Below are 17,182 nucleotides of genomic sequence, written 5' to 3' on the forward strand. Positions count from 1 at the left end.
TTTGCCCAAAAAGCCATGATGTGTGACCATTCCAAGTAATGGTAGTTGATAGTGGATGGATGTTGCAACCAACCCCTCCCTACTCACACTCGTATGTTGTAATTTAGGGTAAAGATTCCAGAGAATTTCTATTTCTCCCACCTACACTCTTCCCCTTTCTCCCTTCCCCATTGCATTGTACATTTTGTGAGTACTCGGATCAATTTCATTTTGTACCCTATCTGCAATTAGCACAATTGGAGATCATTTTCAATGTAGAAAGATGTTCCAAGCTGTTTGGGAATGTACAAAGGCGAAGATTCAAAGCAGGGTCAAGGAGACCAGTTTTATGCATGACTTTTTTTTTAAAAAAAGAGGTGAAGACCTTGCAGACTTCCGCAGGAATTTTAGGGTATGTAATTTTGCATTAAGGAAAGTTCTCACAAAAGGTCCTGAAGAAACAGTATTAGCAGACATAGAAAATGCAGCAGGGGTGGAGAGATGGAAAACAGCATAGCATCGATGGAGCTAAAGTGAAAGCATAGTAAAGACACAAGAATATAGTTAAATGTTGAATGGTTGGAGACTTAGAATGGCAGGAGCATTGTCTACTCAGCCTTCTGCTGAAACCCATCCCTGCCACCACGGTCAATTTCAGCCTTGAATATTCCAGGACTTGCCTCTGACCTGCCTGAAGTTTAAAAGGGAGCACAGAAAATGAGTGAAGTCATCCTAATGATAAAGAAGTCAAGTCGCTACTTTTATTTCCCCATTCGTTGGATTAGATGCCGATCAACCCAACGCATTAACTCTTTGATTGCACAGACGATGCCTGAAGTATATCCAGCAACTTTAAAATAAAAATTCGGAGTTTCAAATCATCTGGTTCCCACACTGACCGACCCAGTGATGTCACAGCTTTTGAAAATCAGTTGAGTCCATTTTTTAAAAAAAAGTGGCCAGGCACTCAGTGGGGAGAGGCTCTTTTTGAGTGGGTCGAATCGAATGGCACCCAACAGGGGCCATGTGCCCAATTTAATGGGTCAGGTGGAAGCAAAGCGATGTTCATTCCAACGAAGTCCCCTCGCCCCCCGGCCAGTTCCAATGTCGTGTTTTGGAGATGATCAGCAGCCCACGATTTCTCAGTTTAACTGGAGCACCCAGAACTGTGAACTAGTTCAAGGCCATATTTGGCCATCCTCCGATTGGGGCAGGATCTCGCCACTCCGTGGGATCAATGTCTCCAAGTCCTGGGACCCGTCCACACAAACGTTACATTTTGAAGCCTTGCCCTGTCTTCAGACAACCCCCCCCCCCCCCTCCCCTTGCAGGCCGATCAGGGCCGCCGATCGCTCCGGGCTGGGTGCAATATTGTTGGTCGACAAGGGGATTTCCACAGCTAGAGGAAGTGATATTGACATAAGGGGCTTTCCAGCTCGAACAGTCAGTCCTCGCAGGGAGCGCTTCGGCGTGAGCGCCGGCGGCAGAAAAATGGGGAATTTTAACATTGTGTAATCGGCCCTTTTATTTTCGTCCGTTCGAAATGGCAGCAATGAATCAGAGGTGCTTTTCGGTGATATTTTTACCAGAAGAAGCCGTTTTCCGGTCGCCGTCCCCCCACAATTGACACGTTGGGCTCCGGGAGCGAAGGCTCGAACAGTGGGAAGGACTAAAGGGGCCGGCCCGGACCCTGCTCGGATGAAGAGCACCATTCGGGGTTAGTATCCGCCCGTGGAGGAGGGGAGTGGAGGGAGGTGGAGGAGGGGGATGGAGGGGGGGGAGTGGAGGTGGAGGGGGGGGAGTGGAGGTGGAGGGGAGGTGGAGGGGGGGAGTGGAGGTGGAGGGGGGGGAGTGGAGGTGGAGGGGGGGAGTGGAGGTGGAGGGGAGGTGGAGGGGGGGAGTGGAGGTGGAGGGGAGGTGGAGGGGGGGAGTGGAGGTGGAGGGGGGGGAGTGGAGGTGGAGGTGGAGGGGAGGTGGAGGGGGGGGTGGAGGTGCCTTGCCTTTGTGGCCGGTGCCCGGGCGAGAAGCCCATTGAGTGGTTTCGCATAGGCATTCGGGCCGGGAGACTGCTGGGTCCTGCAGCCGCGGGGAGGCGGATCGGCATGACATTCAAAACTCGGGGCTCCTCGCAAGAGGGGAGGAGGGGGTGGGGGGGAGGTCGGTTTCCTCTGGCCGGGCGCTTCGGGCTGCTCCACTGAGCGCGGAAAGACCGGGCGCTTTTAAAGCGCCCTCTGCTCACTGCACACGGTCCGAGCAAATGGTGAATGAAGCGAGTCTCGAATGGATCTGGAGTGCGGGCTCGACCGGGTACGTTGGTTGCTGGAACGACTGGTGTGAGATGAACTGAGTAGGATCATGAGTTTCTTGCCCTAGAGATGGTGGAGATTCCGCCGAATTGGCAGGAGTGCATTAAAAACACAATAAATGCAAAAGATCAATTAAATATTCAGTGCGAGGATCAAGTGGTGTTACGGTCCTTTTCGTGGTGTCCAAAATCAGTGTGCTAAGAGGAGGTCCAGGACCCTAATAACTGTTTGGAAGAAAGTGGTCTTGAACCTAGATGTTGGACTTCCTCAGGCTTCTGTTCAAGGGGAACAGTGAGGTTGATGCACCATCAGTGACTCAAAAGACTGAAATTGACCCAATCTGAGAGGCTTTTATTCGCTCTGGAATGAAGGCACATCCTTGCTGGCCCACCGTCCAGAACTGAGGAGGGGGCTGAGGGACAGTCGCCTTTATTCCGGAGCAAGTGGGAGGAGCCACAGGTACAGGTGGTGACCAGGGCGAAGAGGGATCCTTTATGATGTTGACTGCCTTCTTGAGGAAGAGCCTCGCGGCCATGTTTCTGACGGTCAGGGACTGCGATGGACGTGACTACATTTGCTACCTTTTGCAGCCTTCGGCATTTCCAGCCACTCATCACCAAACTGGGATGTGATGCAACCAGTCAATCTACTTGCACAGTGCACCTGGAGAAGTTTGGGATCCAACCACATGTCAAATCTCCTGAGAAAGTCGAGGTGTTGGTGTGCCTTCTTCATGGTTGCCTCGACATGTTGGCTCCAGGAGAGGATTTCCGATGTATGAACTTCCAGGAGTCCAGATATCATTTTGCTCTTTGTAGCTTATAGCTCATTACAATTGCACTTTTTGCCAAAGGCATTTTCCCCTTGTAATTAAGGTCTTTGCCACTCCAAGTGAATTATCCCATACATAGATCTTTGCATTAGTTTGTGTGTTTGCAAATTGTTTAGTTTGTGGGATGTGACCATGGGTCATTTTTCAATCTCAATGGCAAGTGAATACATTGAGGAGCCACTGAAAATTCTTGCACAAAACTCACTCCTTGAGGGATTTGGAAGCCAGAGCAGAGTTCTCAGTTGAATTCACTCTTTTTGCCTCCCAAGTGCTTGAAATTAGCATTCAATATTTGCATTCCAGAGGTACAAGGTCATAAAGACCCTGGTCCAAAAATGAATGGCTTTTTATTCTTATAAGGAGAATGTTCATGGTGATCTCACTTTCCTCCTTGCTTTGCTCAGTCTCTATTTGCTAAATGTGACTTGGTTGGTCCACATAGCCAATTTCATATATACAATTTTATTTTCATGCAGACCAAATACCTCTGCTGATGTAAATATTAATTTTTAAAAATGTTTGGAATCCCAGCAGGTAGTCAGCTTTGGGGAGAATATTTGGATTATTGTTTTAACAAAGGGTCTGTAGACCACCTGTTCTCAATGGCCCGCTTAGGACTTTGCTCAACATTTCCCTGTGAAGCAATGTTTATTTGGTTTCTTCTGTACTTCTTTCCTACTGACTACATACATTTTTAAAATTATTTCAGTCTGATCCCCCACCCCCCACACTCACTTAAATGTGCTATGGCCCCAGTGAGAATGGCTGCTGTAAACCACAATATTAATCTATCTGTCTTCCCCAGGTATTTCAGACGTGCTTCAGGTTTTCAGCATTTTCTGTTCTTTCAGGTCTTAGATGCTGACAGGATAAAAATAACATTTAAAATACATGGAATAACTAAGAAATCCTGTGAGACTTCCAAGATTTTTAACTTGCCTTCTAGTCTGACAACCTAATTGGGCCTAATGTTAGCTGTCAGTTCCTGCAGGCTTTACGAGAATGCAAATCAGGGAGACAGTTTGAGCATTGCCATTTTAAAAAAAAACATCACTATTGTTGAAAATAAGAGTTCTGAGAATTAAGATAACATTTGACCTGGTCAGTCTTTCTGATGACATCAGTGATTGATTTTGTCTACTTAGTCCTCTCTCTGTATTTTTGGACATTGACCTCCTGATTTCTCCATCTGATGGAACTCCTGTCATTGACTGGTACGTGTTAATTGAAATATAGCCAGCATCAGAAGGTATGAATCCAAATCAGAGAAATCTTCCCAGTAAACTGTCACATCATGTACTTTGCAAAATGTTATGTGGAGGAGGAGCACCTGGCCAATGTTCCCAGGGAAATCCTTGAGTCAGTCTGAGGAGTGGCGGAGCCTGCTGATCTTTTGGTTGTTGGTAGAAAATGCCCAGTTTTATGGTTGATGCTCAGCTGTTGGACCTCATCTTCAGGCAGTGAGAACCTGAACTTGATGGCCTTGGCATAGTGGACAGATGCTAAGGACCACAGGGAGAGTTCTGTTTATCTATTTTCACAGTTGAGGGCAAAGATGCTTAAAATAAAGGGACAAATAGGTGGTGAGGACGAAAAACCAACCACTGATTAATGTTTTGAACTTGATGGTTTTGGAGTGTTAATAAAGTAATTTTGGTTTCTAAATGAGAAAGTTAATTTTCCTTTAGTTTTGTTTCTTTTCCAAGCTCTCCTTTTCCGAAATAGGTAACTTCCACAAATGTAAACAGCAATCTTCAATAATACTGCACAATACAGCAGGAATATCCATGGGTCGAAAGGCCCATTCCACTGCTGTACTGTTCTAATTTCTATTATATGTCTTGGTTTCAACTATTTTTCAATATCACTTGTCTCAGAGCATCTTTATTGCTCTTGGCATGAAAAAAATAGGTAGCGTTTTATTGGCACTCAGTATGTTTGAAGTTTGATAGTTTACATCAGATCATTTGACACTGGCATGAAAATAAGTTGCATCCTGTGTTAACTGAGTTTTTTTCCCCCACACAAACTGAAACGAGATGTAATCGGTTAATGACGAGGATGAGAAACTATTAAATAGCCTTTGCAACCAGGATGATTTGATGATGAATTGTCGCTGCCTTACTGAGCTCACTAAGTGAACACCAAACCCGTGAAGTCTCCTCTTGAATTGCAGACTGTCTTGACCAAACTCTGCCTTTTATCTTTTGGAAAGTTCCCAGTTTATTATAATTGTTGATTGACATTTGTAATCTTTTGGGTTTGTTCTATGCAGACAAATTATCTCTTGAAGATGTTCATTTATTTTGGGGACCATTCAACACCTCTACTTTTCAAGGAGTTTGAGAAGACTCAGCATGCTGTCAAATAGTCTATCAAACCTCTGTGGCAAATATACCAATTGGTTTCATCACAACCTGGTTTGGAAACATGAATATCCAGGAACCTGGAAGGCTGCAGAAGGTGGCAGACAGATAAGTCCATCACAGACAGCAGCTTCCAAGAAAATGAAGACATCTACGTGAGACGGTACCTCAAGAAGGCTGATAACATTGCCCTAGCCATGCTCTCTTCTCGCTACTACCCTCAGGCAGTGATTACCAGAGGCGCAGTACCCATGGTCGACCATGACCGATGGACGGCACACATACCTGCTCATTTGCACGTGTACTTTTGAGCTCAGGTTCAATTTTTGCATCTGTGCTGAATTATCTGATCAGGAATCCAAGAAACATTACATGTTGCAGAGGTACAGGGGTAAGGACCAGAAGAAAAAACATCCTCCATAAATTTGCTCGATTTCCCCCCCCCCCCCCCCCCCACCCCCACCAAGAAACTGATGGAATGCGTGTGTTTGTGTATTTTGGAGCATAATCAGGATGTGATACTTTCCATATTAGTAAGTGAAGCCTTCTCTAGGTTCACTAATTAAAAAATTGTTTGAAATGTTGAAGAATGCATGTGAAACTTTAACCTGAAATTAGTCATCAGCTTCAGGTGAGACCATTGGAAAGAAATAAGCACACCCAGTAACATCATTTCAGAAACACTTCTTTAGATAATCAGATTGAACTAAAAAGCTGAGACTCTTCAGATGTGTAATTTGCCATTTTACCATTGCTTTCCACTCTTCCATTTCCATATTCTGGTTTTCTGCTGATCATTCAGTAATCATTGGAAAACATTTAGAGACTAAACATTTGTTTTTACTGTGAAATACAGTCGAGTCATATTCTGCAGACTTTAAAAACCATTTCATCGGGCACTTAATAAGTCTAAGCCTGATTGTATTACTAGGGATAACTTCTGTAAGAAACATTGACCATGGAACCTCATGTCATGATGAGGACTTATCAAAAATTAAATATTTTAATTTTTAATTTAAAATTGAGAAATGGAAGACTTTGGGTAATTTGGCTTCATAATATGGTGGTAAATAAGAATTTCAGAATACTTATTTTCATGAACAAGTCACAAAATTAGTTGTTTTGCAGCAGGTTCACAGTGCAAACATTGATGTAAACTGCTTTATTAAAAATAGTGCATGAAAAGTCAAAGTTAAGCAATGTCTCTGGTTCATTGATCATTTAGCAGTGGGGAAGAAGCTGTCCTTGTGCCGTTGAGTGCTCGTCTTTACCCTCCTGTAGCCTTTTCCCAATGGTAGCAGTGTGAAGAGGGCATGGCCTCCGTGGTCCTTGAGGAGAGAGGCTGCTTTCTGAAGACACCGCCTCTTACAGGTGTCCTCGATGGAGTGAAGTCTGGTGCCCGTGATGTTGCAGGCCGAATTAACAACCCTCTGGAGTTTTTTCTTATTAAAGAAACAATAAAATTTAACAGATTTCTTGGAACTTCACGAGCAGCTAAAAGACTGAGAATACAAGGAGTTTGTTACTGCTGATGGTGCTTTGTAGAGGAGAGTTTGAATTAGGAAATTTGAGTTAATCCCTGCAATTTAGTGGCAGGAAATAATTTTGTCTCTGAGTGATGTCAAATTGCGTAATAATTGTTTAATTGAAAATATATTTGAATAACAATGATGGAACGTTTTTTCAGATAACCAGACTTATGGCTGAATGACATACTTCCCGGGAAGTCACAGTCCAAAGGAATGGCTTTTCATTTTTAAAGGAATGGCTTTTCATTTTTGGCTTTTCATTTTTAAATGAAATGTACCTGAATTAACATTGAACTTATAATATGTAGGAAATGAGCACTGAGAATAATAATTAAATCGTTCTGTGCATTGGCATGCGTGTTTGCATAGTTATCATGCCCTTAGACTCAGACCCTGTGGAAATAGAGATTTTGTAAAACAGCTACTAGAATTATTAAATCAAATTCAAAAGAACTACATGTCGGAAATAAAATAGAAAATGCTGCAAATGCTCATCAGGCCAGCCAGCATCTGTAGAAGAAGCAAACAATGTTTTGGATCAAAGCCCTTCATCAGAACTGGAAATTTGATTTCTCTTGCCCAGCTATGACAAGGATTTTACACTGGAATTGTAAGATTGTTTTATATAATTCCAGTTCCTTGTCTATTAAAGATCCGAATACAGAGTCATAACTGAAAATGTCTTAGCAAATAGATAGCGAGTTAGCCAGAGTGGGGCAAAAAAAGTCCGTGTTTCAAAGCCGAGACATGCAGAATAAATTGACCTTGGCTTTGGCATTACTGTAAACACCATAGTTGGACTCAGCAGTTGGAAAGGAACATCAATTTCAAATGTGGTGGCTGATCATCTTTATCCTAATGTGAGATAACAAAAGACTGTAAATATACATAAGTTGTTGCTGAAAGGAAGGAGGAGACTAGCATTAATTGGGGAAGAAGGGGAAATATGAACAGCATCATTCTTTAGAGCATTACGGCTTTAAGAGATAACAAATGACATCATGCCCATAAATCCTAGATTCATGCATTGATGTAGTTAATCTTACCAAGTGAGACCATGTTTGAGTAAAGCATCTAATTCTGGTTTTAGAAAATATTTCCACGGGCTGAAAATGTTAGGAATATAAGTCATAGAAAATGTATGACACCAAGGAAGTTGTTTAATCTGAGACAGCAAGTTTCAGACTCCTACCTTGGGATGGAATAGGTTTCCTCATTGCTTCCACAATCTTCCTCCTAATTGCTTCACATTGGACCACTTGGCTTTTGACTGTTCTGCTGTTGGCTGTTCTGTTTTCATCCGCTGTCATAATTTTCAAACTGTTTAGTATGTAATAGATTGACTGTGAACTACTTGGTACAATTGAGGTTTTCAAATAATTACAGATCTGCTGTAACCATAGGCTACTATCAGGGATAACAGAATTGATTCCATTGGAATGGGATATGTAAAATATTATGAAGCAGGTTTCTCCTATTTCTCAAACATTCCTTTTGGTGCCAGCTCAAATATTTTACATACTAAAAGGTGAAATGAAATATTCTCAACATATTTTAAACATTACCAGCATTTTGAACTGGGGTGATTTTTATTCAGGGTCACTTCCACAGCCTTTGGTGTAATTTCAGTGTAGAGATGAAACCAGAATTCTGATCTACAGTATTTAAAAAAAAAATTCATTGGATATTGTGGGAAGTAAAATGCCAGAATGAATTCAGAGGATTTCTTTGGGTGTAGAAGCTGGAAGAATTGCCATGAACAGGAATGATCTCTGGCTTGGTGAGTGGGACCTAGTGCAGGATGTGACTGACAGTCTGGAGCTGAAGTTGCTGCATCAGAGTTAAAAAAAGCATAGCGACACCCTGGTGAGCAGCAGGAATAAGGGCAAGGCATGGGTGGACTGATGGTTTGGAAGTGAATTGCGTGTCTTGTTAGAAATGTTGCTTGTTGTCTTACAATTTACGAAGTAATTTAGCTTGTGGAATTGATGCATGAGCAATTCAGTTCATCGCACTGCCCTGTCCTGTTTTTCTGTTACTCAGCCTTTATTGCCGCATTTTAATCTGTCTTCACCACCCCCACTATAAATACTAATTGTGGGAAATATAGTTTTCTCATGTCAGGTTTGGGCAAGTAAGCAGGAAGATGGAATTAAATACAAGGGGGAAGGGGTACCTTGGAGGGGGAGGACTGGCATTTGACAATGATGGGGGTAAAACAGGATTGATTTGATTGATAAGGGCCATTTTGCATTGCGTCACCTCATGTTGATGGAAATACGCTAATAATTGTGAGGTATAATTTAATACTTTGTAGCATGTGCACTAATTTCTCAGCCTACAGTTATAGCCCTGGCCTTGAACGGAAGAAATCTGTGCAGTTTGGGAATATACTAACTTCAGAGGGCTTGTAAAGAAAACTTTGCACCTTGTGTTTTTTTTTCCCGCAGAATTCTGCTGCACACAAGATTTCTTGGAAAATCACAATGTATGCTTGAATGAGGTTTATCATTAACCCACTTGAGCCTTGATTCTTTGTACAATCAGTTGAGGAATTTCTCCTTTGTTTTTCCATATTGGGTTTCCACACTGTTTTTTAAAAAAAAATTAAATGTTCCCCAGTTTTCACTCTGAATGCCCAATAATGAAATGAATTTTTTTTTGCTGGCTGTGGTAAGCAGTTACATGCCTGCAGTTTCAGTTGAGGAAGCATACTGGGGACTTGAAAACTGAGGAATAACTTGCAGAAAGATTCCAAGAACGGTACCGACACTGTGTGTGTTTGACAACAAACATTTGCTCAGGGGACCTTTTGTTACCTGTCTCAAAGAATAAAACTGACCACTACTGCATTGAGTTGAGAACATTTTTACCATAATCTAGAAACACTTTTGTGTGTGGGGAAATATTTGTGCTGAGTACTAATTTTTTAAAATGTGGTCAAGCACTTGAGAACTGTAGGTCAGACCAGTGGAATATTATGAAATTCCTTAATTTCATTTGAGGGAAAGAATAAAATGGGGTTAAAGATGAGCATTGTTTTGTTTATCAATATTACTTCTGCTTATTGGGATTTATTTAAGTTCTCATGACTTTTGTTTAGGAGAACCACATGGTTGATAATCTTAGCTATCCTAGTGTTGACACAAGTGCAAACCTGGCTGGCACTGGTCATTACTCACTGTGACTTTGTTGTAGTCAAGGCATAAAGGTTTTCAATTTTTAAATTAACTCAGCTGGTCAGCAGCAAGACAATAATTTAACTTATCCCTCTTATTTGACCAGCATTCTTTTAAAAAAATGTTTAAATTAAAAAAAAAATTTCACATTATGAACCTTATCAATCAAAATACATACAAACATTTCCCTCTTAAATATACACAGTGGCATTTTCTCCCCTTTTTTTTCCCCCCTACCTTCCCTCCCTCCTTCCCACCCCCTCCAAACCCATTAAACGTTCAACATAGACAATACAATAAAACCATTAAACAATGTCATCACACAATGAAAATAAACAAGAAAATTGTGTCATCTACTTTTACACGCTGGATCAGGTCATTTTGTCTTCTTCTCATTTTATCATTTTGGGGGGTGGAGGTCCATGGTAAGTCCTCTCTTGTTTCTTGTACGGTTCCCAAATTTCTTCAAATAATGTGACTTTATTTTTTAAATTTTATGTTATTTTTTTCCAATGGAATACATTTATTCATTCTATGTACCATTGCTGTACTCTCAGGCTCTCTTCTGATTTCCAAGTTGACATTATACATTTTTTTGCTACAGCTAAGGCTATCATAATAAATCTTTTTTGCGCTTCATCCAGTTTGAGGCCTAATTCTTTACTACTTATATTACTTAAAAGAAAGATCTCTGAATTTTTTGGTATGTTGGTTTTTGTGATTTCAGATCTTCCCAAAACTTTTTCACTTTCTCACATGCTCAAATTGCATGTACTGTTGTTCCTGTTTCCTTCTTACAGCAAAAACATTTATCTGATACTGTTGGGTCCCATTTATTTAACTTGGCGTGTAACCAATTATATTGTATCATGCATAACCTCGTGTTTATTATATTTTTCATAGCTCCAGAGCATAACTTTTCCCATATTTCATTTTTTATCTTTATGTTTAAATCTTTTTCCCACTTTTGTTTGGGTTTATAGCTTATTTCATCATTTTCCTTCTTTTCCAGCTTGATGCACATGTTTTATTATAAATCTTTTTTATTATCGTTGTTTCTGTAATCACATATTCAAAGCTTTTTCCTTCTGGTAACCTCAGCCTGTTTCCCAATTTGTCCTTTGTAGGTTTTCAGTTGGTGGCATGCAAACATTGTACCATGAGTTACTCCATATTTGTACTTCATTTGTTCAAATGTTAATAAATTATTTCCCAAAAAACAATTTTCTATTCTTTTAATTCCTTTTCTCTCCCATTCTCTAAAGGAAATTGTGAAAGGAATTAGTTAATTTTGTGTCAATAATAATTTTGGTAGTTGGTAATTTCTTTTTTTCCTTTCTACGTGAATCTTCTTCCATACGTTGAGTAAATGGTGCAGTACTGGTGAACTTCTATATTGCACCAATTTTTCATCCCACTTACAAAGTATATGTTCTGGTACCTTCTTCCCTATTTTATCTAGTTCTATCTTGGTCCAATCTGGTTTTTCCCTTGTTTGATAAAAATCTGATAGATACCTTAATTGTGCTGCTTTATAATAATTTTTAAAGTTTGGTAGCTGCCAACCACCTTGTTTGTACCATTCTGTCAATTTATCTAGCGCTACCCTCGTTTTCCCCCCGTTCCATAAGAATTTCCTTATTATTCTCTTTAGTTTATTGAAGAATTTCTCTGTTAAGGGAATTGGTAATGATTGGAATAGGTATTGTATCCTCGAGATGACATTAATTTTAATGCAATTTACCCTCCCTATCAGTGTTAGTGGCAATTCTTTCCAATGTTCTAAGTTATCTTGTAATTTCTTCATTAATAGCTGATAATTTAATTTGTATAGATGGCCTAGGTTATTATCTAGTCTAATACCTAGGTATCGGATTGCTTGTGTTTGCCATATAAATGGTGATTCTTTTTTAAACTTTGAGTAATGCGCATTATTCATTGGCTTCGCTTCACTTTTATTTGCGTTGATATTGTACCCTGATATTTTTCCATATTCCTTCAATTTCTTATGTAGTTCTTTTATTGATACTTCCAATGGTTCTGTTAAGTATACTATGATGTCATCTGCAAATAGACTGATTTTATATTCCTTCTCATTTATTTTTATCCCTTTTATTTTATTTTCTGTTCTTATCAGTTCTGCCAATGGTTTTATTGCTAAAGCGAACAGTGAGGCAGATAGTGGACATCCCTGCCTAGTTGACCTGCTTAATTTAAATTGGTTTGATACATATTCATTTACTGCCACCTTCGCCAACGGTCCCTTATACAATGCTTTAATCCAATTAATATATTTTTCTGGTAGGTTGAAGCTCTGTATAATACTTTGAATAAATAATTCCATTCTACCCTGTCAAAGGCTTTCTCTGCATCTAAAGCAACAGGCACTGTTAACGTCTTATTTCCTTATACTGCATGGATTAAGTTAATGAACTTATAGACATTGTCCGTTGTTCGTCTTTTCTTAATAAATACTGTTTGATCTAGTTTTACTATTTTTGGTACACAGTTGGCCAATCTGTTTGCTAATAGTTTTGCTATTATCATAATCTGAATTAAGTAGAGATATCGCTCTATACGATGCTGGTGTTAGTGGATCTTTCCCCGTCTTTGGTATTACTGTAATTATTGCTGTATTACATGAATCTGGCAGGTTTTGTGTTTCATCTATCGGGTTGACCTGCATTCTTTAAGTTTGTCTTTAAATCATGGAGACCCTGAATAACTATTTGCTGATCCTGAAATAAAAGTTGCGAGGAGATCCACTATTTAAAATCAGCAAGAGTACAGACAGTGGTTTGAGATCAACTGTTCCCATTGGTGAATTGTTCAAGAACTCTGATGAGGAATGAGATGACTTGCTAAAAAGCAACATGAAGAATAATGTTTTTACACGGCGAGCTCTTTGGGTTTGGAATGCATACCAGGGTTAGTAGTGGAAGGCAGATTCAATTGTAGCCTTCTGAAGAAAACTTGAGCAATATCTGAAGTAAAATTATTTGCTGAGTGTAGAGAGTGGGAGTAACCGGATTGTTTTTGCACAGTCCAGTATCGTCTCCTTCCCTAGATCACTGTGATTCAAAAACATATGGGTTATAGCTCAACTGGGTGTAATTGGGTGGCATGGACTCATGGAGCAAAAGGGCCTGTTACCATACTGTATGTCTAAATTAAATTTAAAATTATAAATTAATTAGATATCAGTACCTTTAAAAAGTTCCCTGTTTACATTTTTTTATATTAGATCAACATTCAGAACTGTAAAATCATTATTTTATTAAGCATTAAAGCCATATTGTATGAATTGACGATTTAAGTGTTTTCTAGAATCAGGTGATCTCATGATGGCTTCATGCCATCAAACGTGTCAATGTTGACCAACAATTTATTGGTCAAGTGTGATAAGGTTTTGATTTAGCAATATTGGAATCTCACTTCGGGGTATATTTGGGATGACACATTTTCCTTGCTTATGATAAGCATCATGAGGTGAGCTTTATCTCATTTCACAGTTTATGTAAAATGTCTCTCTCTTTCTTTAGCTTAGCTTCGAGGACGAAGATTAATGGAGGGGTAATGTCCATGCCAGCTGCAGGCTCGTTTGTGGCTGACAAGTCCGATGCAGGACAGGCAGACACGGTTGCAGTGGTTGCAAGGGAAAATTGGTTGGTTGGGGTTGGGTGTTGGGTTTTTCCTCCTTTGTCTTTTGTCAGTGAGGTGGGCTCTGCGGTCTTCTTCAAAGGAGGTTGCTGCCCGCCGAACTGTGAGATGCCAAGATGCACGGTTTGAGGCGATATCAGCCCACTGGCAGTGGTCAATGTGGCAGGCACCAAGAGATTTCTTTAAGCAGTCCTTGTACCTCTTCTTTGGTGGACCTCTGTCTCGGTGGCCAGTGGAGAGCTCGCCATATAACACGATCTTGGGAAGGCGATGGTCCTCCATTCTGGAGACGTGACCTACCTAGCGCAGTTTGATCTTCAGCAGCATGGATTCGATGCTGTCGGCCTCTGCCATCTCGAGTACTTCGATGTTAGGGATGAAGTCGCTCCAATGGATGTTGAGGATGGAGCGGAGACAACGCTGGTGGAAGCGTTCTAGGAGCCGTAGGTGATGCTGGTAAAGGACCCATGATTCGGAGCCGAACAGGAGTGTGGGTATGACAACGGTTCTGTATACGCTAATCTTTGTGAGGTTTTTCAGTTGGTTGTTTTTCCAGACTTTTTTGTGTAGTCTTCCAAAGGCGCTATTTGCCTTGGCGAGTCTGTTGTCTATCTTTTTGTCGATCCTTGCATCCAATGAAATGGTGCAGCCGAGATAGGTTAACTGGTTGACCGTTTTGAGTTTTGTGTGCCCAATGGAGATGTGGGGGGGCTGGTAGTTATGGTGGGGAGCTGGCTGATGGAGGACCTCAGTTTTCTTCAGGCACTGCAATTGACTCATCCTTTGAAATAATATCAATGTGGCAGAAATGTCCAAACTGATCCTATTTCAAAATGGATAGTTAAAGATTTCCTCTTGGCAATCAGCCAAATGCTGTAGTGTGTACCTTGTAATATAATGTGGCTCAGGCGAGGAGTCGGAGCCGTCCAGTAGAGGAGGAGAGAATGACAGGGGTCTTTGGCTTGGCTTCGCGGACGAAGATTTATGGAGGGGGTAAAAAAGTCCACGTCAGCTGCAGGCTCGTTTGTGGATGACCAGTCCGATGCGGGACAGGCAGACACGATTGCAGCGGTTGCAAGGGAAAATTGGTTGGTTGGGGTTGGGTGTTGGGTTTTTCCTCCTTTGCCTTTTGTCAGTGAGGTGGGCTCTGCGGTCTTCTTCAAAGGAGGCTGCTGCCCGCCAAACTGTGAGGCGCCAAGATGCACGGTTTGAGGCGTTATCAGCCCACTGGCGGTGGTCAATGTGGCAGGCACCAAGAGATTTCTTTAGGCAGTCCTTGTACCTTTTCTTTGGTGCACCTCTGTCACGGTGGCCAGTGGAGAGCTCGCCATATAATACGATCTTGGGAAGGCGATGGTCCTCCATTCTGGAGACGTGACCCATCCAGCGCAGCTGGATCTTCAGCAGCGTGGACTCGATGCTGTCGACCTCTGCCATCTCGAGTACCTCGACGTTAGGGGTGTGAGCGCTCCAATGGATGTTGAGGATGGAGCGGAGACAACGCTGGTGGAAGCGTTCTAGGAGCCGTAGGTGGTGCCGGTAGAGGACCCATGATTCGGAGCCGAACAGGAGTGTGGGTATGACAACGGCTCTGTATACGCTTATGACAGGGGTAAGTACTTAAAAACTAAAGCACTTGCCAGGGCTTGGGCCTAGTGGTTCGGGCGAGGAGTTAGACGTGTCCAGTAGAGTAGGAGTGAGGAGAGGATAACAGGGGTAAATTGGTAGAGTGCCAATAAAAGGAGGGTAAGGTAAGGAGCGGCCAGGGAGTGGGTGGCACAGGGTAGGAGTGGGGCACCAAGGCTTTGGCTCGAGAGGCTTCGGTGAGCAGAGATGGAGACACAGGTGAAAGGGGTGAGTTTTCATTTAATTTTATTTAGGCATGAGTTTGTTTCAGGTATGGCAGGTGAGCTTCGACCTGTGTCATGCTCCTCTGCCATGTGGGAGCTCAGGGATACTGTCAGTGTGCAGGAGGTGTGTCCAGCTGCAGCTCCTGATTGACCACATGACGGCACTGAAGTTGCATGTGGATTTACTTTGGAGCACCTGGGATGCTGAGATAGTGGTGGATAGCACCTTTAGTGAATTGATCACACCGCAGTTTCAGAGGAGAAAGATAAGATCTGAGTGACCAACAGAGAAAGCAGTAACAGGAAGGTACTACAGGAGTCTCCTGTGGTCATCACCCTCCAAAACAGATATACCGCTTTGGATATTGTTGGGGGAGTTACCCACCAGGAGAAGACAGCAGTAGCCAGGATCATGGCACTATGAGTGGCTCTGCTGTGCAAGAGGGCAGAAAAAAGAATGGTAGGGCAATAGTCATAGGGGATTCCATTGTTAGAAGAATAGACAGGAGTTTCTGTGGCTGCTAACGGGGCTTCCAGATGGTGTGTTGCCTCCCAGGTGCAAGGATCAAGGATGTCTTGGAGCAGCTGGAGGACATCCTGAAAGAGGAGGGTGAACAGCCAGGTGTCATGGTCCATTTTGGTCTCAACTATATAGGAAAAAAAAACAGGATGAGGTCCTACAAGATTAATTTAGGGAGCTAGGAAATAAATTAAGGAATAGGACCTCAAGGGTAATAATCTCTGGATTATTATTGGTACCACAAGCTAGTCAGAGTAGAAATAGCAGGATAGTTAGAATGAATGTGTGGCTTGAACAGTGGTATTGGAGGGAAAGTTTCAGATTCTTGGGACATTGGAATCAGTTCTGAGGGAGATGGGACCGGTACAAACAGGACGGCCGACATCTGGGCAGGGTTGGGACCAATGTTCTAGGGAGTTTGTTTGCTCATGCTATTGGGGAAGGTTTAAACTAATGTGGCCGGAGAGAAAACTAAGAGATGAAAAGGGGGATGGAGGTGGCGAAGAGGTGGAAAAGAGATGTATGCAAGATATAAGATAACCATGTTCAACTATATGAATATAAACATTAATGGAATACATAACCAAATTAAAAGGAAGAGGATACTAAATTTATTGAAGAAAGAATAAATAGATATAGCATTTGTGCAGGAAACGCATCTAACTGAAGCGGAACATAACAAACTAAAGAGAGATTGGGTAGGACACGTAACAGCAGCTAGAGGTGTAGCCATACTAGTTAACAAAAATGTACCAATCAAAATAGAGGAGGAAATAATAGATTCGGTAGGGAGGTATGCAATGATAAAGTGTCAGATATACTCAGAATTTTGGAATTTGCTCAATATATATGCACCTAACAAGGAGGATCAAAAGTTTATACAGGATATTTTTTTGAAGATTGCAGACACACAAGGAAATATATTGATAGGAGGGGATTTTAACCTGAATTTGGACCCAAT

The 17,182-nt window shown here is 41.6% G+C and overlaps 1 protein-coding gene across 6 annotated transcripts in view; it reads left to right on the top strand.

Moving 5' to 3' along the window:
- The first annotated feature begins 1,299 nt into the window (after nt 1–1,299).
- The window catches only part of traf3 (TNF receptor-associated factor 3), a 99,752-nt gene continuing 83,869 nt past the window's right edge, over nt 1,300–17,182 (top strand). For 4 of the 6 annotated variants that reach the window (XM_069916463.1, XM_069916464.1, XM_069916465.1 and 1 more), the window contains exon 1: nt 1,301–1,696. The gene's annotated coding sequence lies outside the window, so the exon portion shown is untranslated. Of the gene's footprint in view, nt 1,697–17,182 lie in introns of all 6 variants that reach the window. The other 2 variants (XM_069916467.1, XM_069916468.1) reach the window with 1 other exon arrangement.

This window comes from Narcine bancroftii, chromosome 2 (assembly GCF_036971445.1).
Source record: "Narcine bancroftii isolate sNarBan1 chromosome 2, sNarBan1.hap1, whole genome shotgun sequence".
NCBI classification, from domain to species: Eukaryota; Metazoa; Chordata; class Chondrichthyes; order Torpediniformes; family Narcinidae; genus Narcine; species Narcine bancroftii.